Here is a 24599-nt window from a genome sequence, read left to right on the forward strand (position 1 = left end):
AGAGGGATTTGCCAACATTCTCTAAAAATGCAAATAGCTGTTGCTGACAGTTCAAATTTTATCTAGACAGTACCAAAAAGTTAACAGGGAATACAGACCACCACTGAAAGCCAAAGTGGCAGTTTAGCACTTGCTGAGTTCTCTAACCCAACTCATTTTACTAATAACACCAGACTTAACCAATTCTTTCTGTAAGTAATCTGTCCTGATATTAACTTTTTCCATTCAATGGACTAACCAAAACCTCAAAGCATTGAAAGCACTGGTAACTGTGCAGGTGAAAATATCCCTAGATCAAAAAAGAGTGTTTTCACATTTGTGTGCAAACATTGTAATGGGCTAAACTCTCGAATATTAGTGAAGAAAGATGGTTACAATCAGAGATCCCTCTTTATTTCTGAAACAGGTGCACATCAATTTCTTTTTTCCAGTGAGCATAAAGCACCCTGGAATCTAAAAAGCTTGCATCAGAATTTTAGTGCACCATCCAGCTATAAGATCTTCTGCATGAGCACAGCTGTTAGAATGGCTACTCTCAAAAAGTGGAATAGTAAGTAGTACTCCAATTATATGAATATGGAAGAAAGAAACACTGTGATAGACTATAAAATTACTGAAGACATTTTAAAAAATGGAAGTTGAGAGTTTCAGTTATTTCTTTGAGAAACTAAGCTCTCTACATTTATATTGCTCTTAAACAACAAAAGCCACAAGTACTGGTCTGGACTTATGAGAGGCATTAGATGTGCCAGCTGTGGAATCTTCATATTACATAGTTCTGAAATACAGTTTCAGAAAAATACCAGAGTATGGAATGAGAATGCTCTCATATACATTCCACAAAAGGAAATCTGAGCATCAAGACACTCTGAGAGGTTGTCTGTCTTTGGAGACACAAAGGAAGTATAGAAACACATGATTTTTCCAAGATCAAGTGATTCTTCTTTACTTTTCAATCATGTAAAAATGCTCATAAACAACAACAACAAAAATTTTGCTTTTGATTTTTTTCTATGGTAATGGGGATTTGAAACAGCAGCATGTTAATTCTGGGCTACATACCCAGCCATGTTTTAAAATTTTGAGACAGGTTTTCCTAATTGTCTAATTAGTCTACCTAAGTTCCTGATGTTTACTTTGCAATTGCAATCTTACTGACTTAGTCACTTGAGTCTCTGGAATTAATATGCATATACCATTGCACTCAGAGAGAAAAAAATGCTTTAAAGTCTCATCCAGTTTTTGGTATAACAATTTAAAATACCATGCTCATTTGAAATATAATATGGGTAAAGTAACTGATAATAATGCAAAAATGTAACTGATAATACTGGGAAAGGGGGAAGTTGTCATTGAATAGGAAGCTAAAATTTTATATATAAATACAGCTCACAATACTGGGGCATAAATTTAAAATGACACTCAGCAACTGTTTGAAGATAAAAAAAAAATTAAAAAGTACCAGGTATGTAGCTAAGTGGTACAGTACCTCTGGCTCAATCCACAATACCACAATCTCCAAAACGAAGGAGAATAAATTCAGGAGGAAAGAAAAACTGAGATACCTATAGTGTATCTCACCCCACTCCTGGAGAAAAAAATACATGGAGTTGTGATTGGGATGATCTCCTCACTCCAGAGTCCACAACACAATTTGAGAAGATTCAGAAATATTGCCAAAAATGTTCTCACATAGATTTTAAAGTAAGGGCTAAATATATTATATAGGATACTATAGGACTTCAAGTGTCTACTGTTAATATATGGTCCAGTTGACTGGCCAGTGGAAATTCATGGCTGACCTTTCTCAGCAGAAGACACAGGACTGCAGAAACCAAAGATTACACCAGGGATTCTAGCCAACCATAGCCAGTTCTCACCATAGTCAGTGCAGCCAGTTTCAACCAGACTCACCATCCAGTCTCGGGATTTCATTGCACACTTATCATTTACTGTATTTTTAGGAACCACATGTCCTCTCTATAAATCACAAATTGCCTATACAGAAGAAAAAGTCAGGTTCACTGAACATAAGTGAGGAAGCCTAGAAATGGATACCCAATCTGGCAGACTTTATACCAGATGGTCACAACTTGCTTCTCTTTACTGAATATGTATAGATTGGACAATGCTTATATAAGGGGTCCTGATTAGACACAACTTATTTCTTCATATGCTCAATCTGAGCCCAGTGAGTTTTTTGAGTCAGGAGATAACCTCAAATCCAGAAATAAATGATGTCACAATTGTAGTGTCTTGCCTGTACATTTATTTATTTATCTATTTTTCATTTGAGGCTCTGGGAATTGAAATCCAGATCCTCAGGATGCAGCAAATTTAAGGCAAGGTATCCTTGGAGAAGTAAAATCCAGCCAACCCAGAAAAGCATTTGCATGTCATCACATTGATGTATACATTTCATTAAATCAATATCCCTAAATATTGCTGTTACAAATAACTGGTGCCAATGTATATAACACACAGCAGCAGCAAATGTCTGAAAGGAAGAATCCTAGGCTATAACAAAAGGTTCTGATCACCGATGAATCTCTGCAGACAGAGGACCAGCACTGACTCCCTGAGAGGCTTTCTCACCCATACAGTGCCCTCTTCCTCCACTGGTGCCACTACCCTCTGTAGAAATCTGTAGCCTGGCACATAATCTCTGGTTCCTTAAAGAGAGGACTATGTTCCAAGCATCCCTGGATCTCCAAGTCCAGTCAAGTCCTCAGAATACATTAGACACCTGTAAATATTTACAGAATAATGTGTGCATTCTGAGATAAGCAGAAAAATTAAAGACATTTTCTGATTTTAAAAAAGAGCACTGAATATCAAGTTAGAACACTTGGGCTTCTTTCATTAAATGCGATGAAAATATTTGAAAACAAAAAAAATTAATATCTCTAACCCATTGTGTAGTTAACTAAATGATCATTGTTTCTGTAGGAAAAAAAATAAATGGAAGATGTTGACAAATAAAGTCTGTTTTTTTAAAACTTATAGAAAATTTCAGAGAAAACTGCATAAGCAGTCAAAAAACTGGTAAATTGCACTTGAACAAAAAACCTACTGGCCTTATAAGAATGAAGAGACTATAGAATAAGAAAAAAATTATACTTCATATATCTGATAAGTGTACATTTGTGTATATCCAGAATACAGTAGACTATTACAACTAAACAAGAATAGGAAAGCTCAATTTTTAAAATGGGTAAAGAATCTGAATACACATTTGTCTAACAAAGATAAACAATGGCTAACAAGTACAGGAAGATATTGGATATCATTAGTTATCAGGGAAATGCAAATCAAAACCACAATGCAATGCCACTTCATACCCAGTAGGATGACTACTATGGAAAAATACCATGGCACAATGTTGGCAAAGATATGGAGAAATGGAATCTTCAAACATTGCTGATGGGAATATAAAATGGTTGAGTCACCTTATAAAACAGTCTGGCAGAGTTACTTATGGCCCGTAAATTCCAATCCTAAGTATCTACCCAAAATGGATAAACAAACTGCAATGTATCTATATAACAGAACACTATTTAGCAATAAAAGGAATGAAGTTCTGATATGTGCTACCTCAAAAACAGGCCTAAAATCCAGACATAATGGGGCTGGTGATGTTGCTCAAGTGCTAGCGTGCTTGTCTGGCATGCGTGTGTCCAGGGTTCGAGCCTCAGCACCACATACATACAAAGATGTTGTGACCGCCAAATACTAAAAAATAAATATTAAAATTCTCTCTCTCTCTCTCTCTCTCTCTCTCTCTCTCTCTCTCTCTCTCTTGAAAAAAAAACCACAAAGGGCCATATATCTATAATACAGAACACTATGTAGCAATAAAAGGAATGAAGTTCTGATATGTGCTACCTCAAAAACAGGCTAAAAAACAGATACAAAGGGCCATATATTGAATGATTACATTTATATATCATGTCCAGAACAAGTAAATTCACAAATAGAGAAAGAAGATACATGCCTACATGGAGCAAGAGTGAGTGGAGACTGACTGCTAAAGGGCATGGGTCTTTTTGGTTATGACAAATGTGTTTTCAGTATTAGATAGCAGGATAGGCACACCACTGTGTGAATATACTACAACTCAGTGAATTGTACTTTTAAGGAGTGACCTTGATGGTAATGTGAATTATATATCAATAAAGGTGTTATTTTTTAAATGGCTGCCCAAATCATATACTAAGACCTCTGCACAAGGGTCTGGTTGATTCACTCTGCCTGTGACAGAATCAGCTGTCAGAAAAACACACAATCTGTTCAAATGAGAAAATAATCTAAGTTCCTATCAATGAATCCTTATTTCAACCAACCATAAAACCAGATCCAAAGTAGAAAGAACAAAGAACAAAAGAGTATGCAATTCAACAATTAGCTGGAAGGTTACAGAATGAAACTAACCAAAGACTCTCTACCCAAATTTCCAATCAAATGATCACTTACTTTGCCAGTCTACATTAAAATTTATGCCTAATATAGAAAGACACTGTTTCAAATACAGAAAAACCAACCTATTTAATATGTAATAAAGTCTTTTTTTTTTGGAGGGGGTAGTTGTAGATGGACATAATTGGTTTATTTATTTATTTATTTATTTATTGTGGTGCTGATGATCAAACCCAGTGCTTCACACATGTCAGGCAGGTGCTCTACACTGAGCCATAATCCCAGCCCTGTAATAAAGTCTTAATATCTATTTAAATGTAGTATAAAAATTTTACCAAATGCAGCTAACAGGAGAAATAAAGAAAAAGGCATCATTTTTATTAGAACTTCTGCTTAATCCTTCACTTTCCAGGAATATTTTTAGTAGGTTTTAGGACACAAAATTAAAGAAATTAACTCATCAGTAAAATGAAAGGCACTGTATAAACAAATTCCTATACTTCCACAGAAAATATTCAAAAACCTAAAACTTCAATATTTTAGAAAACAAATAAGATTACATCATTAGCCACAATAAGATACCAGAAGGAAAAGTCCAGGAAAACCTCATTAATTTGGCCAAATAATGAAGACTCAGTAATTTCAAGTCTGCCTTGATTTAATTTAAGACTATGTATTAAGAAATAATTGCTAGGTGCTGAGGTTGTGGCTCAGCAGTAAAGTGCTTGCATGGCACATCAGGGCCCTGGGTTCAATCCTCAGCACCACATATAAATCAATAAAATAAAGGTATTGTATCCAACTACAACAAAAAATAAATAGTAAAAAAGAAACAATTGCTAGGAAAATAAAGTGCAAATAAAACTTGCTATAGGACTATTTAATTGCTTTTAAAATTTCACATGCAAATGACTGCTGCAAAAATAATATTTAAAACAAGTTACATGTATTCTTTAGAATCCTGTATTCTAATAGAAATAAAGTATATAAAATAGAGACTAAAATACTGCTTAAATCTATTAAATCATTAATTGTTCCATCTCTCTGTTTACTTTGGCTGTGAAAAACTGGTTTAGGAGTCAGAAAAGCTTCACAGGCAAGCCTCAGACAAAAACTTATTATTCATTCTACTCAAAGTCTGGCAATCTAATTTTCTGCTTTTATTTTTTAAAAAATGTGAACCATACAATTACATTTACTTTATTTTGGGGGGCATTTACTTTATCATTATTTTCAAACAACCTCTTGTGAAAAATATTGCCATGTCTATACTGAGAAATATAAACAGATCTTAAACAAGATCAAGCAGCATACTTAGTTTAAATACTTACTCTGCCTATTAAAAAAAGATTTAAAATACAGGACTTATATGATTCTCAAAACTAAATAGAATGCAGTCCACATCAAATTTGAAATAAAGTACAATCAAATGTTATGGCAGCAAGTGCCATACAGTTATGCACATCTAAATTTAAGAGAAACCATGTTAGTCTTCTCTAAATTAAAATGTATACTATTCTCTTTTGCATCTTGAACTTAATAATGACAATATACATCAACCATTGGGAAGTTGAGGCTGAGGCAGGAGAATCTTACATTCAAGGCCAGTCTTAGGAACTTAGTGAGGCCCTAAGCAATTTAGCAAGATCCTGACTAAATTTAAAAAAAATAAATAAATAAACAAAAGGGCTGGGGATGTGTTTCAGTGGTAAAGTGCCCCTAGATTCAATTCCCAGTACCAAAAAATTAAACAAAGAAGTAAATAATGATTTTGGTGTCTGTGGATGCCTACCAGGTAGGTAGGTATTCAGTGCTTAATGAAAACTGGTGAATAAATCTCCAGTTGGACCATATTGTCCCAGCCTTGGGTTATTCAGTAAACAATGTTAATTGAAGTGAAAAGAAAAGCACTCTCAGTAAAGGCAATCTAGATGTACTTTATATAGAGAAGACAGTTCAAAGAATAAACAGTAGGTCAATGATAAAGTTGTGAATCTGCTTCATGTGAGGCCATCTTTATATGTAACTCTTATTTGATTGAAATAAAATCTAAAGCAAACATAAAATTAAAAATTATATTTACATCAGGAAGTGATAAAATCTTTGGAAAGAAGAGATACACATAGTTTTACACATGATCGCACAATCATATACTTTACATAACTCATAAACAGTATAACTATATTATTACCCAATTATGGAAATAATATTCTGTATGCTATTCAGCCATTGTTAGCCATGTGTGAAAATTGTTAACAAATTTATTTTGAAAGTTACTTTAGGCTTTCCTTCAGGTGAATAAAACAAAAAAGTACTGCTCTTTGCAGAAGAAAACATTCTGTATTCACAACAATTATAGCTGGTTGATCAAGTTTTCAAATATTGCTTATAATATTTGCTTTTTAGGGTTTTTTTCATGGTGGACACAATCTTTTTATTTTATTTTTATGTGGTGCTGAGGATTGAACCCAGTGCCTCATACAGTCCAGGCTAGTGTACTACCAATTGAGACACATCCACAACCCTCAAGTTTTCAAATATTAACAATGAGTTAAAATCAAGGCAAAAGACCTAAAAAATACTCAATATATTTAAATGTTTTCATCACATTAAATCCCTAAGAATATCTGACATGTAAGAATCACTAGGATGTTCTTAAGGAAGGGAATTCTTTATGTTAATAAGAATGTTGAATGAAAGAAATCTTTGAATAACACAAGGTTTCCTTAATAGTTTACAGTGGAACACACCTATAATCCCAGAAAATCAGGAGACTGAGGCAGGAGGATCACAAGTTAAAGGATAGCCTCAGCAACTTAGTGAGGCCCTGTCTCAAAATAAAATAAAATAAAATAAAATAAAATAAAGTAAAATAAAATGTGCTGGAGATCTAATTTACTAGTGAAGTAGCCCTGGGTTTGATCCCCAGTACCAATAAAAAACATTTTATCTCAAAAATGTACTTTTTTTTTTATTGGATTAGCAAAGATTTAAAAAATTAACAAAACTTGGTGTGAGCAAGGGTTTTGAAAATAGGATTCTCATGGACATTGAGGACAGTTTTTACATATAACAGCTTAGCTGTATTCATCAATATTTAAAATGTATATAATCTTTGACCTGGCTGTTATACCTCTAAGAAGACAAGTTAATAAAACAAGTAACAATCTAAATGGTTAAGAAAGGAGTATCTAGATAAAGTATGATGCCTCTAAATAATAGAAAACTAGGCAGGCAGGGCTAGGTTTTAGTTCAGTGGTAGAACACTTGCCTGGCATGTGTGAAGAACAGGGTTTGATTCTCAACACTGCATATATAAATATCTATTGACAACTAAGAAAAATAATTAAAAAAACAAAACTAGGCAGCCAGTAAAATGATCACCCATGATTATGCACATCAAGTTCAACTCACAAATAGATATATATAGAACACAGTAAAAATGACCACATAGCTTCACATAGAGAGAGAGACTGCTGTGTATTTAAAGTCTTATATATACTTTCATATCCATCAATAAGTTTCTAAAAGTGAGTTAATTCTGGCCATTTCTTTGTGCAGGAGTTGAGGGCTTACTTTTGCCATTATGTTGTTTTATATGGGTAATTTTTTTTCTAATTATTATAATAAAATATTACAACAAACTTTTAAGAGAAAGAAGTGCCTCTATATCACCAAAATTACTTCAAATCTTTTCATCTTCCTATTTAAGTGGAAGAATTCATTGAATGTTGCAAGTAAATGTAATACAGGATCTTCTTCTCAGAACCACACTTTAAAATGAAAAGATAATAGAAATTAAAATATTAGAGTCAAAGAGATAGGGAAAGACAAACATCATTATTCAAACAGCCAACATTATTGGCATCCACCATACCATCCAGAGGTTCTATGAACTCAAACACTCCTAAAACAATATCCCTTTTACACATTAAGGAAGCAGACTAAAATAATAATAATAATAATAATAATAATAATAATAATAAATTTTTTAAATGTAAAATTATAAAACACCAGAGTAAAAATATTTAATTATTTTCCTGTCTTACATTCTTTTATAATACCTTTATTAAGAAGCTGAAAAACAAAAAGTTTGAAGAAGTTAAATAGATTTTAAATGTATACATTTAATCTGATGTTTATTTCCTTTAGATTTCTGTTTTTCTGGAACTAGACAAAACAGTTTAAAAGTACTCATGGGAAAATAAGCAAGCAAGAATTCCCAGGAATATGAAAAGCAACAAGGGGAAACTAGTTTTAAAAAATATTAAAACTTTTATAAAAAACAATAATGTGATACTGGTATATGAAGAAAAAGACTAATAGAATACAAACCCCAGAGACATCCCAGTACATCCAAAAGTTAACAATATCATAAGAGATTCAAAGAAGGTCTCTAAAATCAACAGGTGAAAATAACAGGCACACAGAAAAAGATAAAGTTGAACCTATGCATCATTCTGAACACCAGAATAAATCCTAACTTGAAAATATAAATGTAAAAGTGATACCATAGGGCAAATTCTAAAAATCTTGGAGGCCTTTCAGTGACTTAAACTTCAGATACCTTGGCTGGGGCTATAGCTCAGTTATAGAGTGCTTGCCTAGCACTTGTGAGGCATTGGGTTTGACCCTCAGCACCACATGGAAATAAAGAAAGATTTTTTAAAAATCAAGATACCATAATGATTAATATAAATTGTAATATTCAAAGAAAAAATGTAAGACTTTTGAATATCAAAATATGTGAAGGTAAATAAAATAAGTGACAATCTGGGGAAAACTATAATTGATATCACAGAGGGCTAATCCCTCCAATTTACAAATTTCTAGAAATTGATAATGGGAAAAAAACAACCCAAAACAAAAATGTGAAAAAACCCATTAACAGAGAGTTAACAAGAAAAAAAATACAATTAGTTTTTGAGCATAATATGCTCAGCCTTATAAATAATAATAACAATTCACATTAAACTACTCTATATTGATAATTCTCATCTATCAAACTGTTAACAAATTCAAGGGTTGTACACAGTACATTGGAAAGGCCCCAGAAAAATAGGAACTCTCTCATACACTGCAATATGCTCTCTTGTATCTGTGGTATTCAGACTGGATTCAACAATCATAGGTGAAAATATTTTTTTAAAATTGTCATACTAAACACATACCAACTTTTTTGTTGTCACTAGTCCCTAAACAATACAGTGTAACTACTATTTACATGGTATTTATATTGTATTACATCTTCTAAGCAATCTAAAGTATGTGGAGAAAGTGCATAGGTTATATGCAAATATTATGCTTTTTATATAAAAGCCTTAAGCATCCTTGTATTTCAGTATCCACAAAGGGGTCTTCAAACCAATTCTCCATGGATAATGAGGAGCAACTGTACTTGTGGGAGTTTAAAATGGTGCAACTCCTAAGAAAGGAAGCATTTAACTAAATTATAAATTCACTGCCCACTGGTGCAGTGATCCCACTTCTAGGAATGTATCTCACAGATGTACTTGCACATGTATAAAATAATATCTATACAAGCTGTTTCACTATAGTATGGTCTGTGATAAACCTAGAAACAACCCAAACACAAACCACGGGGGCTGTCTAAGTAAACAAGGCACTTAATAGACACTGCTTAAACACAGCTGTTTTTTAAAAAAGTGTTTCCTATAAACAAATATTATATTATTTCTAAATAAATACTAATAGGAAAAAATCTCAAGAGCATATAAAGAAAAAGCCATAGGATAGAATTACTTACATAGTATACTACATTTTATATAAAAAGAATAGAGTACACTGGCATTTCTCCTACTATAAAATGAAACAATTGACATCTATGGGAAATAAATTAAAGGTGGTTATCTAAGAAAGAGGGGTGAAGGAGGGGCAAAAGCAGTTGGAAATCACATTTTCCCAAGCATGCCTGTGTCATTTTAACTTTTGAATAATAAGAACATGTTATCTACATTAAAAGAATTTTTAAACATTAAAAAGAATACTTACAGAAAGAAGAGAAAGAGAGACCCGTAGATAAGACTTAAAACTAAGGTTTAAAGAGATTTTTTTGCTCTGAAATTAGATGCTGAAAAGCAATCTTGGTGTGGTCATTGCAAAAAAAAAATGCTTTTTTCCTCTTCAATCAAGTTAAAGAATATGATAATATGTCTTTAAAAAGCTATTTGAATGAGTAAGAAATTTGGAAAGGGGAGAAAAATGTACAATGAGGACACTCAAGTATAATGGTTCTTCAAGTATGGCCCCTGTACCAGCAGCATCAGCATCATTTGATAACTTGTTAAAATTAAAATTCTCAGGCTCCCACCCAGACTACTGAATCAGAAACTTTGTACTAGTCCAGCAATCCTGGTAATACCCTCAAGTCTGAGAGTCACATATCTTTTCTGGTTCTTCCCACAGGTTCATGTACACCACAAGTCTGCATTTCAAACAAGTTCCAGGATGTAGGACCACACTTGGATAAGCAAAGCTGAAGTCCACCTGGGGGAAAAAAGTATGTAACCTTCATATGGTTGAGTTTCCCATGAAACCTGTACACAGTATCAGATGGAAAAAGTCCTTATACAGGCTTCCTAGCCAAGATATATCATGGAGCTAGTTTCCTACATAAACTGTGTACACAGAGAATAAATGTTTTCAAATACATTCTTATAAAAACAATAACAACTATGAATCATTGAAATTCAACTTAAGGATGTGTCACTTGAAAAAATTTATAAGTGGACCTACAAACTTTCAGGAATAGGGCAAAGAAACAAAAATAATCAATATTTCATAAATTCTGCCTGTGTTGTCTGAACAACTAAACCTCAAATGCATTAACTGCCCACCATGTGCTTTCATGGAAAAGCACCAAGAAGTTTGTTTCCCTCAATCCCTTTTCAAAAAACAAATTGTTCTCAGGTTAATGAACACTGATCTTCCATTTGTTTTACACAAAGAGAAAGATCTGTATAGGAATCTTCTGAATAAAAAATTCTAGTTTAGCAGAGTGCAGCGCACTCGCTCAGAAGGCGAGCAGCTTTGGAGCAGCGGTGCCGCAGCAGCGGCGGGATTCGGACCAAGCTGGAACCCTCCCTGAGCCCCAGAGCTGCCCTGGACTCCCACCCTGGCTCCCCTATGGCACTCGTCCATCTGTCCCGAGCCCTGCCGCCCAGCCCCAGGACCTGCGCCCTGAGCACCCCCCCTCACCTTCCTCTTCCAGGCACCTCCTGCCACCAACCCGCTGGCCACCATGTCGGTGGAGCTGGAGGAGGCCCTGCCACTCCTGGGCCCCGAGGGGGCCATGGGAGGCGGGCGGCGATGCGTGGGGGGGCAGAGACAAGGGCCGTGGTTGCCCCAAGTGTAAGGGCAGCTGCAAGAAGAACCAGCTGGGCAAGTACAGCCAGCTGGTGGTGGAGACGTCAGCAGGCTGGGCGAGCAGCGGCTTGTCGCTGGCAGCCATCTATGCAGAGGCCAGGAAGGTGGTGGGGTTCCACCAGAAGAACAGCCGCACCTACCTCAAGTACTTGGTGGATGCTGGTGCAGAATGACTTGCTACTGTAGGTCAAGGGTACAGGCGCCACGGGCTCCTTCAAGCTCCATTGCCAAAAGCTGGCAGCCAGCTAAAGGTGCGCCCCTTTTCCGAGCCTGCTGTGCACAAACCCAAGAAGCCAGTAGCATGGCGCCACGCAAACCCCTGACCCACCAAGGGTGCCGCAGCCAACAAGCATGCACCCCCGAAGGCCGCTGCCACCAAGGACAAGGTCAGCAACAGCAGCAGCACCAAGGCCAAGAAGGCAGCGGCGGGGGAGCAAGAAGTTGAAGAAGGCAGCCAAGTCCAGTGTCCCCAAGGTGCCCAAGGGCTGCAAGTGAGCGCCCCGCCCCCACTGGGGACAATGTGGAGGGGGACCATCCCCCTGGGCCACGACTTTACCTCCCCTCCCCCACACGCCTTTCTGGCCTCCCCTCCCCCATGCGCTGCAGGGAGATTTTTGAAACAGCCCAGGTGAGCCCTGATTGGCTCTGGCCCTTAGCAATGGCTGTAGCCTTGGTTACCGCCCACCCATGAGCCAATGGGCAGGACCCTGGTTGGCCAGCTGGCCTTAGCTGCCAGGCCTCTCCACCTCCCTCTCCCCACCTCTGGGATCCAAACAGTCGCTCAGGATGCAGGGCAGCACAGCGCTCCCCTCTCCCCCAAGCATCAATAAAACATTGTTGACCTTTGCAAAAAAAAAAAAAAAAGAATTCTAGTTTAGACAGAAAGATTTAGAAGTGGAACATGGTGGCACATGCCTGTAATATCAGCAGCTCTGGAGGTTGAGACAAGAGTCTCTCAAATTCAAAGCTAGCCTCAGGGATGGTGAGGCACTAAGCAACTCAGTGAGTCTCTGTCTCTAAATAAAATATAAAATAGGGCTGGGGATGTGGCTCTGTGGCTGAGTGCCCCTGATTTCAATCCCTGGTACTCACCCCCCTCCAAAAAAAAGGATATAGAAATCTGTAACTTCTTTTTGCAAGTCACCTTTGAATAGTTTTTGGTAGTAAAATTAACCAATGAGCTGACATTTTTATATATTTCCTATTTCATTGTCTCTGAGATGCCATCACCTTTAAGGCACTTAGAACATTCTTATTCTATGTACAACTCAGAAGAAAAATTGCCAGGTGGTTACAAAATGCCAATTTTAAGATTCCATCCATCTCAGATGTGCAACTTAAAAATCAAAGAAATGCCTTAATTATAAACCACAGAATTGTATCGTAAATTATTGGGTTTTTTTTTTTCCAATTAATTCTTATGTCTTTCAAATGTAAAACTTCATAAAGGCATGGATGTTTTTGTCCATTTGAGATTTCCTCCATGCTTAGAAACTGGAACATTTTCGATATCTTTGTAACTTGTTATTTATTTAGTTTACTTAGGAATATGTGAATATGAAAAAAAGTAATGATTTTTAACATTATTTTTAACAGTACTGACCTCTTTTACTCTGGGACATTTTACTTGCTTAAAATTTTTAAAAAAGTAATTATTTTCAATTTGGCTGACTTCTCAGGTCAAAAAGATTCAATACATCTCTACACAATTGAAAATATATTCTCTTCTGAGAAGTCTTTACTTACATGTTTGTTTCCACAGCACCTTTCAATAGTAATAAGCAACAAACACCTTACAAGATTTTTGAAAAGTCAAAATAAACATCCTTTTTAAAGTTAAACAAGTTGAAGAAATTTTTGTTACATTGAAGCTACCTTGAGCTAAACGCTATTTTAATTTTTCTCTATCATAACTAACAGTGTTTCAAATGAAAAGATAATTTGTAATGAGTCATACCATGAGGTCTGGTTTATGTACATCTATCTGTATTTTCCAAATTTGCTAATATGAACACCAGTAAGTAGAAAGGGTTGTTTTAAAAGTGATTACAGCTGGTCATGGTGCTGTTTGCTTGTTAATCCCAATAATTTGGGAGGCTGAAGCAGGAGGAACCCAAGTTTGAGACTGTTAAAGAAGTGGAGTACTGTTAAAGAAGGGGAGAAAGGGCTGGAACTCAGTGGTAGAGTGCCTCTGGGCTCAACCCCTAGTTAGTAACCCACCCCCCCAAAATGATGACATGAATGTATATTCTACTCAACTCAGAACTGCTATCATACACACTGCTGTCACTTCCCAACTCTGTTCTCACATCAAACTACTAGAATGATATTAGTGTTTAGATGTCAACAATTATAATGTGAATTCCCATTAAACACAGACAAACACAACCTTACCTTCCAAGATTCTAGAATAATTGACAAAGGTGTCACTAACCAAGATCATGGCCTTTTTTATATATCATACACATCAGAAAAAAATAATTTTCCCAGAAAGAAGTTGTTTGTCATCCCTTTCTTGTTAAAATAAAGTAGATAATGGATATGTTCTTAATAGTATTCTCAAAGAGGAAGAACAGATCTTAAGAAAAATTTTTAGTTATCAAAGATATTGAGGGACACCAATTTAGTGTTTGGGGGCCAGGATCTAGGCTTCACACAATGCTTGGGTGGGATGGATCTGTATCATCAAGATTCATCCTGGTCACAAGAATTTTGATCTTAAAATGGTTTAATCAAGCCTGCTTTAAATGACCATTACTTTAAGACACAATATTTAAAAGATTTTATAGGAAACTCCATCCCTTGGCTCTAATTATGTAAGACAAAGTAGTAAGGGGTGCTTCAGGAGAATAAGGAAACTTTCTGAAAATTAGTGCTCATTTTTTCACACTACACATTAACTCAACATAAATTTAAAATTATAGTGAGTATACATAGACTATATGCTAACAGTATGAGATGGCACATAAATCTCACCCCAATGAATCTAAAAATTTCAATCTTGTTAATATTATATTTGTTATTGTAAGGGTCCGGCGGAACGTCGGAGAAAGAGACGACACAAGAGACTGGCTCCATGCAATTGGCAAAAGGGGATTTATTGGGGATCCATTCCAGTTCGCTGAGGCTCCGTGCTCCCTCAAGAAGGGAGAGCAGCCCAGAGACCAGAGCAGAGGTTAAGCAGAGCTTAAGTACACTTTCTGGAGAGGGCGGTGGGCTTTGCATACATCAGAACAAATCATCATGAGGTGCGGGGGAAAATTGAACAACAACTCTGAGACATGATTAGTACATTCATTGGTGGGAACAGGTCGGACGGGGGTGATTGGTCATTCCTAAGCGGGGTACACATTAAAACTGATTGGTTCGGGCCCTGTGACAAACTGCACAGGGCCCTAGGCTAAATGGCCAGTAGGGCGTTGTCTTAACTATCTCAGGAATTTCAAGTTCTGGGTGTAGCAGAGGAACTTTGCGATGCTCGGGTCTTTTATATTTTAATTTTGCAGTTTAGAATCAGCTTAGAAATTTTACCCTTACATTATTATTGACAACTGAAGGGATCCATGGAAGGGTCATAATACAACCTGTGGGTAGACTGAGGCAGCCTGTAATTGACCTTGGCATGTCATCCCTAGTTCAATCTAGTTTCTCCTTTTTATTAGTTTAAATAAGGTTGTCCCAACACTAAGTGTCCCAACACTAATTTCCATCTTCATCTCCCTCTTGGATTTTCTTGTTTGAACTAGATCCTAGTACTTTTTCTTTCTTTCTTTCTTTAACCAACTCAAGCTTCTTCACTAGCAGCAGGTGCAAGCACTCGAACACGTGCTGTCTTTCCCCACAGCTGAAATTTCTGGTTATAAGTAAGATTTCAATGCATGTCATATATTGTCCTCCCTTTATTTCTCTTCTGCATGTAAGTGAAAGTATCACACCCACTTTCACTTATGTGTGTAAGCAGGTTCTGTTGGGTACAAACCTCACTGCTCAGTAGCAAAGTGGGCTTGATAATTCAATATCAAGGAGAGGAGCCTTGGTTCTGTGGTTGACAACCAACTGTTCCAGATTGGAAAGTTAGCCATTCATCTCTGAAATGCTGGATTGTTGCCAATGAAGCCTTTTCCTCTCCCACCTCTCTGCCTCTTCAGTAACTGACTGTCATGGGTGGAAGCAAAGCAGCATGATGAAACCTTTTGTATCTGCATTGTCTGCAATCCTCATTAATAATCAAAAGAAAATCAACATGTTTCCAAGACACAACTACACAGGGGCAACACAACTAGCCCCAAAGGGAAGAAGAGGACAGTAGCAAGGAGGAAACTCAAAAAGCACAGCAGGGCACATGGTAAGTCTAGTCCTGCATTAAGTCTAGTGCTCCAGGTGGGAACTAGGGCACCTGATGGTGTGATATGGGTCCCCGAGGGCTTGAGCCTCCTCATCCCTCCAGCCTGATCTGATGTGGGACTACTCCCTAGAGCTGGTGCGCCTACTGAGCTCTCCACCACAACACTGGCTCCACTCTCACAGTTTGACAAATCACTGTTTCTGGGGCTACTGGGTTGAACTCTGAAATGTCACCTGCTCTCTTCTCCACACCTCAATTCCCTCCAGACCCAACCCTGCAGCCTGGTTCTCCTACTGGCTCTCTGACCGCAGGCTGGTACTGGACCCATTCCAGGTTTGGCGTCATCATTTGAAAACAAGAATCATGCCAGGTGTTGTGGCACATGCCTATAACCCCAGCAGACTAGGAGACTGAGGCAGGAGGATTGCAAATTGGAGGCCAGCCTCAGCAAGTTAGTAAGGACCTGAGCAACCCAGTTGAGACCTTGTCTCTGAATACAATACAGAATAGGGCTGAGGACGAGGCTCAGGGTTCGAGAGCCCCTGAGTTGAATCCCTGTACCTTCATTTAAAAAAAAAAGAAAGCAGGCATCATCACCCCCCAATGCCACAAAAAGCCGTCCAAGGAGCTATGTGGGGTGCAGTGTCCAGGAGTTGCCCCATCTAGCCAGAAGCCTGATGCCAAGATACCCCAGTTAGGAGCCCCAGGGAGATGCATTTTCATATGCGAATTCTCCTCTGCTGTACTCAGTCAAAGAGACCTTTGGGGGGACCTGTGTGACAATGCTCAGGTTCATTAACTTTCTATCAAGTGCAGTTAGAATCCTCTCCCCAGGAAACCTGAGCAAGGAGAGTCAGAGTAGGCCCAGCCTCGGCCCAGAACCACCAGCCCCTGCAGAACAGCAAAGTCCCCAGCCCTCACCTTCCAAACCAGTGCCCCCTGTCTTCAAGTTGGAGCTGTTCCCAAATAACTGGGATCTGAGGCCTGTCCTCACCCAGAGCCATGATGCAGGGCTGTCAACACCGACTTCAGAGACAGATCTGCTCTTGGCCACTCATGGAGGAAGCTTAGGCTTCTGCGAGGCCTCAAGGCAACAGTGGATAAATGTTGAACTTACGTTTTCAGAGAGTAAAGTGGTAATGGGCCCAAGAAGAACATAAGACTGGGTAAGAGCCAGGTGCGATGGCACATGCTTGTCATCCCAGCAGCCAGGGAGGCTGAGGCAGGAGGATAACAAGTTAGAGCCTCACCAACCTAGCAAGGGCCTAAGCAACTCCGCCAGGCCCTGTCTCTAAAAAAAAAATTAAAGTACTGGAACGGGGCTCAGTGGTCAAGGGCCCCTGAGTTCAATCACCGGCATAAAATAATAATAATAATAATAATAATAATAATAATAATAATAATAATTGCACAAAGGAGCAAGGGAGACCCACAGCTTGGTGTCAAAGTTGCGACCTTTCTGGGACCTCAAAAGAAGCAGATGCTGACCTCAGCCGGGCCAGAGCACACAGTGTGGCCACGGCTTCTAAAGGGAAAGCAGACTCAGAGCTGAGCGGTGGGGGACGCTCAGAGCCAGGAGCATGTCAGAGGCAGGGCCTCAACTCACCTCTGGGCTCAGGCCTTGCCACACATCCTCCCTGTGATCTCTGTCTTCTTTGGCTTCATCAACTGGCCCATCATGCACAGGATGTCTTGTCCCCCTGTAGGAGAGAGGACTTTCTAAGGCTGCTACCAAGGCCCATGGTCCTGCCTCTTGCAGGTCCCTGATGTCACTCAACTTGGAAGCCTGAGGTGGACAGGCCCAGCACAGCACCTCTGAGAAGGATGAGGGGCTCCTGAACTCAGAGGGATCCCCTTGAGGTTTCCCCTGACCAGCAAGAATCAAGCAGAGTCTTGCATGGTGGCACGTGTCTTTAAAAATCCTGGCAATTTGGGAGGCTAAGAAACTTAGTGAGGTCCTGAGCAACTCAACAAGACCCTGTCTCTAATTAAAATAGAAAAAGGGCTATGAATGGGGCTCCATGGGTAAGCACCCTGGGGTTTAAGCTTCAGTACAAAATAAATAAATAAATAAAAATTAAAAAACCTCTGACCAGGTAGGAAGAAACTCCAATCCCAAGAGTCTCTGGCCTCTCCCAGGCAAAGCTCCAAGGGACAAAAAGAAAAACCAGATTCCCAGCAGAAAGCCAGTTCCTGGTGGGGAGGAGGAGGCCCCCTTCAGGATGAAGAGCAAACCTGACTCTCTGTGCATCGGGACCCAGAGCAGCACCAGCTGAGAGCTAGAGAACTCGGAGCTCAGGCTCTGCAGAGGCCAGAGCCTCTGTGAGGCTGTCTTAAGCCCTGTGAAGGCTCCCTCAAGGAACCCCCAGCCCGGGGTGGAGAGCAGCCCCAAGCAGGCTGGCAGATGGCCAGGGGCAGACAATGCCCAGAGATCAGCTGTGACAGCATCTGGACATTGGGACAAAGGGGCCGAAGCTCATGTCGTCCTCATGGATGAGCCTCCCAGAGGGCCACTAGGAGGAAAGCATGGCCCTGAACACTGGTTACCAGGGCCTTGGGCATGCGCTGGACCAGCAGGGCCTGTCCCTGGGGCCTAGCATGGGCCACATCCAGGTTATGCAACATTCCATTCTGGATGACCTCCTTCTTCTTGTGCACGTTGCCCTTGGGCAGGGCATGTCCTCATCAGGCTCCAGGGTGAACTCCTCGGCCTCTGCCTTTGCCAGCAGAGCCATGGGGAATCGGGACCACACAGAGCTCAGTGACAGAAAGGTCTCCGCTGCCCACCGATGGCCCCCAATGGCGCCCTCCGATTGTGCCCCACAGCCTGGTGCCACAATGGGATCCCAGACCAGCCCGGGCAACACCTGAGACTTTCTGAAGACTCTCTTCCCTTACTTTTCATTCCTGAAAAAGGAGCATCCAGTGGACTCACTGGAGCCGGGGACCTGGGCTGTTCTAGGTTGTGATTTATGGGTGACACGAGGCCTGAGGCTCATCCATGCACCACGGAGGTGCAGCCACCATGGGATGCAGCAGCAGATAGAGTAGGAGCCACCTGGAGCAGTCCCCAGGCTCAGGACTCAGGGAAGGACACCAGGGAGATAAAGGAAGATGGAAGACGCCGCCTGGTGCAGCGGGAAGGGACGAAGGCTGTCTGGTCCCTGTCCCCCACAGGGTTTGGTCTTGCACACTCTGCCTGCTGAAGTCACCAGGAGAGGAAGACAGAGAAAAGCCAAGGTGACTTAAGTAAAGGGACAGCTGCTGACCTTCCCCCACCAACCCCTGCTGATCACAGTGACGCCCTGGTCACCCAGGTCTCCCTCTGGCAGACCCTCTGGCGTGGCACTGTCCCCAGGGAGCATACATTCCAGGTAGATGATGTCCCTGGCCTCCAATCGCTCCTTCTGCAGACTTTCAAAAATGCTAGGGTTCAGGTAAAACCAAACCAAACCAGACAAAGGGGGACTCAGACAACCATGATACATGTTCCAGTTCCTTCTGATCCCAAGGGAAGTCAACTTTCAGTAAGAGACCTGAGTTGCCAGGCACAGTGGTGCACACCTGTCATCCCAGGGACTCAGGAGGCTGAGGCAGAAGGATTGCCAAGTTGGAGGCCACCCTCAGCAATTTAGCAAGGGGAGACTCTGTCTCAAAACAATACAAAGCAAAGTAAAAAGGGCAGGCTTCTGTCTCCCTGCTTAAGCACTACGGGTTCAGTTCACAGGACTAAAAATGAGAGAGAGAGAGAGAGAGAGAGAGAGAGAGAGAGAGAGAGAGACAGAGATTTGAGGTAGACAGCGACCCTAGGAGTGGGTGGGTATGAGTGTATGTGGCAGGGCACAAGAGCCTGGACTGGGGGCTTAGAACACCCGGAGGTGAACCTGAGGGTGACCATGTCTGCCTGCAGGAGACAAGAGAATATCACCATTACTCTTCCTTGCCTTGCCTTCAGGGGTTAAAAAGTTGTAGGAGCATTCTCATAGGGACCCAGCTGCCCTTAGAGGGGACATGTGTCCATGGCCACGCCCCACGGCACCCCCCAGTATCACCACTACAGCTCCAGTCCTTGGATTAGGGACACCAGAGCTTCCTGCTTAGCCACCTGAGGCTGCATTTGACGTGGCCCATGATTCCGGCTCTCTGGGCCTCGGTCTCCTCATCTATGTGACAGCACCCAGAACCACCCACAGAGGAGTCCAGGATGGAGGATCACCAAGGTGGAGGCCTGTCTAGAACACATAGCTAGGCCCTGGGGCTGGGGCACATCTCAGTGGCAGAGCACTAGTTCACTATGACCAGGGCCCTGGGTTAGAACCCCAGGACCAGAAAAAAGCAAATCCTAGCACCTCCTGGCTCCTGGGGCTGTGCACACACATCTCAGGTTGACGGTGCTCTACGGGGCCTTGCTCTTCCCCAGGGATGTGCCCTGGGTAAGGACTGCAGCCTCTGCAGGACCCAGCTGGCAGACAGGTCCTGAGGCTGAGCTTCCAGAGAAGCTGCTACAGATGGCCACCCTGTGAAAACAAAACTGATCTCTGCCCCAGACAGAGTCCAGTGTTAAAGGGAGGCAGCGGGGGACATGACACAGACTAACACCCAATGCAGGGCTCCCTCGGCGGGAGGGGGACCCCAAAAGGCCAATCCAGAATAAAAGTTGGTATGTGGTGGCCAAGGCCAGGGGGAGGGACAGCAGGAGGCCATTTATGGGAATGAGGTCCCTTGGAAGGGCATGACAATGTTCTAGAATTAAGATGGGGAGTGTGAACTGTGTCATGCATCAAAATCCTGTGGGCCACACACACTTAAAATGGGTGGATTGTGTTCACAACTGCACCCCAACAGAGCTTCCAGGAGCTTGCCAGGACACAGCCTCTCTGGCCTCCTTGGGCACTGTGCAAACAGGAACAGGGCTGGGGAGCCCCAGGTCAAGATTCATAAGCCTCCTTCGAACTTCACATCTCCACACAACACACCTGATGTCCTTCTGTCCCAATATCTCATCCTTGTTGAAAAACTTCCCAGAAGGACTTGGGTTTTTGGGGGCTGGGTGTACCAGGGATTGGACTCAGGGTCCCTCGACCACCAAGCCCTTTCCCCAGCCCTGTTTGGCATTTTATTTAGAGTCAGGGTCTCACTGAGTTGCTTAGGTCCTGGGTTTGGCTGAGGCTGGCTTTGAACTCGAGGTCATCCTGCCTCAGCCTCCTGAACTACTGGGATTAGAGGTGGGCACCACCTTCGTTTTGGAAGACAATTTTCCTCTTCTGATTTAGCCTCTTTTTTTGAGAAGCTGGACAAAGCAGACCAATGGATGGCTCAAATTTCCACTGTGTTCCTGTGTCCTCTCTCCTACATGGAAGAGGACAATTTTTCTCTTTTCATCTCAGGCCCTTTTATACGATTGATTTTCCAGATGAACTGGCTCAAGGTGTCATTCCTGAGAAGGGGCCACCTTCTCAGAATCTCATTAATCCACAGTGGACAGGATGTGGTGAGGAATTAAAAAGAGAGAGAGAGGTTTGCGGAGCCAAGCTCCCTATTAAGAAAGAGAAAAATAGCCCTTGGAAAAAGTGATATTTTCATGATCTCCATAAACCAGTGACCAAGAAACCACCTCAGAAAATCAAAGAATCATCAAATTATAAAAGGAGTAAAGATGGAGAGATTCTATGGTGGATGGAGAGTGGTCTGGAGATGAGAAACTGAGTCCCAGAGAGCTCAGAGGACTAATAGGGATCACCCAGCACCAGGGGACTCACAGTCACCCTGCCCCTCAGCCAGCACTGGACGCAGGATGACTGTTGAGCCTCTTTCTGAGCCTGTGGCCTTGATCTGGAAAACAGGGGAAATGAGATTCATGGTGTCTGCGCACACAGGCACATAGCTGTGAGGAGCCACAGGTAAAATACCTCCCCAAGTCCGCAGCAGGGGACCTGGCTATGCAGCAGGGGACAGGTACAGAGCTAGTGTGAGTCAATCATAACACAGTGGATGAGTAAAAACATTTTGAAAAAGAAAACAAAATTATGTCCAATTTGACTTTTTGGAGAGGTGAGGGGATAGTGTTGGGAATTGAACCGAGGGGTGACTTATACTTGAGGCTCATCCCTAGTACCATTGTGTATTTTATTTAGAGACAGGCTCTCCCTGAGCTGCTCAGGCCTTGACTAAGTTGATGAGGCTGGCCTCCACCTTGTGATCCTCCTGCGTCAGCCTCCTGAGCAGCTGGGATGAAAGACATGCTCCACTGTGCCTGGCTGGCCAATGGTCATCATGTGGGGGACGAGAAGGCAGAAGCAATTTCTTGACTTAACTACACAACTCCCAGGAGCAATGAGCAAAGGAAGAGCTGCCTCATGAATGGACCTATGTCCAAGCCCTCTACAAGGTGTCCCTTTATACTACACGGTGTTATCCTGAGTGTCCCATGTGGCATCAACAGTGCAGAGGCCAAGGAAAGGAGGACACAGAGGTCACACCAATTGCCTGATGCCACAGTGCTGAGGACAGGGCTTAGGATGGACTCCCCTTGAGCTGCTTGTTGCCCTTGGCTGTCTTGAGCCCTATGATCACGTGGCTGATTGTCTTGCCATAGCAACCCATGGGGTTCTTGGTCTCACATGGCGTGAGCTTGGTCACCTCCCCCTTGTAGACATCCTTGGCCTCCTTTATCTGCAGCCCTGGGAGGGACGGCCAATGGGAACATGGTGAGAAGTGGGACCATCCTTCTCTCCACATCCATCTCCTCCCCACCAACAACCTTCTTACATCAAACTGCCACAGCACAAGAACTGACAAGTCACCTTACAGCACAACCTGGAGACACCATCATGAGTGGAGAGCAACACTACAGGTAGTGGTGGCCCATGCCTGTCATCCCAACTAGGGAGGCCGAGGCAGGAGGACCGCAAACTGTAGGCTAGCCTCAGCAGACCAGTGAGACCCTGAGCAACTCAGTATGACCCTGTCTCCAAATAAATTCAAAACAGGGCTGGGAGTTGGCTCCATGGTTAGGTGCCCCAGGTTCAATCCCTGCTGTCCCTCCTTGAAGAAGAAGAAGAAGAAGAAGAAGAAGAAGAAGAAGAAGAAGAAGAAGAAGAAGAAGAAGAGATGAGGGTCACTGCTCTCCTGACAAAAGGGGAGGCCACAGAGGACTTCTGCTGTGCTGGCAGGCGGTCATCAGGCTCCCTGTGAGCGGATATGGAAATGTCCCAAAGGCAGAGACAAATGTCCCTCTGAACAGAATCCCTGCCTCCCTCAACCTAATACTGAAGGGGCGACCAATACCCTTCCATTCAAATAGGATCAATACTTGGTTAAGAATGGCTCCATGTTTGCCCAGCTTTCTCCAATTAAAAACTCATGGAAGGGGCTGGGCTGGGGATGAGGCTCAATGTTGGAGCACTCACCTAGCATGTGCAGGGCCCTGGATTTCATCCTCAGTGCCACATAATAATAAATAAATAAAATGAAGATATTGTGTCCAATACACAACTACAACTAAAAAATATGATATTATTAAAAAAAACTCATCTAAGAAAGCCACATATACCTACCCTTTCCTATGGAGCTCTATAGATCTCACTGATCTTTTCACAGCCTCTCACCTTGAAAGTCTAACTTGTATTTTTTTAATATTTTAATATTATCAGGCCTCCTAGCTTATGAATCAATACCAACCAAGATGCATCCCAGACCTTTATGTTGTTTATTTTTGAACAGGGTCGCATTATTTATTTTTAATTTTTTTCTTCAAAACAAGTTTAATTTTGTTCCAGCCCTAAATTAGGGGAACAAATTAAATCTTAAAAAATGCTCAAAAATCAAGCCATTATAAAGTTAAGCACCCCTCCCTTTAGCAACAAATAATGAACTGATATAGGTAACTGAACTGATATAACTGATTTAGGTGTAGATGGGCACAACACAATGCCTTTATCTTTATGTGGTTCTCAGGATCGAACCCAGGTCCTGCCCATGCTAGGTGAGCGCTCTACTGCTGAGCCACAATCGCAGCCCACTAACTTGTATTTTATGGATTAAGAAACTGAGAGCAGTATGTGTGGGTGCATGCATGTCATCACAGCAGCTTGGGAGGCTGAGGTGGGAGTATGACTAGTTGGATGCCAGCCTCAGCAACTTAGCAAGGCCCTGAAAAACTCAGCAAGACCCTTTCTCTAAATAAAATACAAAAAGGGCTGGGGACAGGGCTCAGGGGTTAAGTACCCCTGCATTTGATCCCTGGTAGCCCCCCCCCCAAAAAAAAAGGATAACTCAGTATTTCCTCTGTTTTTTGGGAACAGCCTTGCAGTGCAGGTTGCTTGGCAGCATCACTGGCCTCTAACATTAGATACCAGGAGTCCCCTCACCATGTTTTGAAAACCACAAGAGACGATTCTCCAAATACTGGCAAATATTTCCTGGGGGACAAATCGGCCCAGGTTGAAAAATC

General features: G+C 41.4%; 1 pseudogene; it reads right to left on the reverse strand.

Moving 5' to 3' along the window:
- LOC144249052 (ruvB-like 1) overlaps nucleotides 1-24599 on the reverse strand; it is an 89679-nt pseudogene that overhangs the window by 61454 nt on the left and 3626 nt on the right.

Source organism: Urocitellus parryii, unplaced genomic scaffold (genome assembly GCF_045843805.1).
Source record: "Urocitellus parryii isolate mUroPar1 unplaced genomic scaffold, mUroPar1.hap1 Scaffold_61, whole genome shotgun sequence".
Classification (NCBI taxonomy): domain Eukaryota; kingdom Metazoa; phylum Chordata; class Mammalia; order Rodentia; family Sciuridae; genus Urocitellus; species Urocitellus parryii.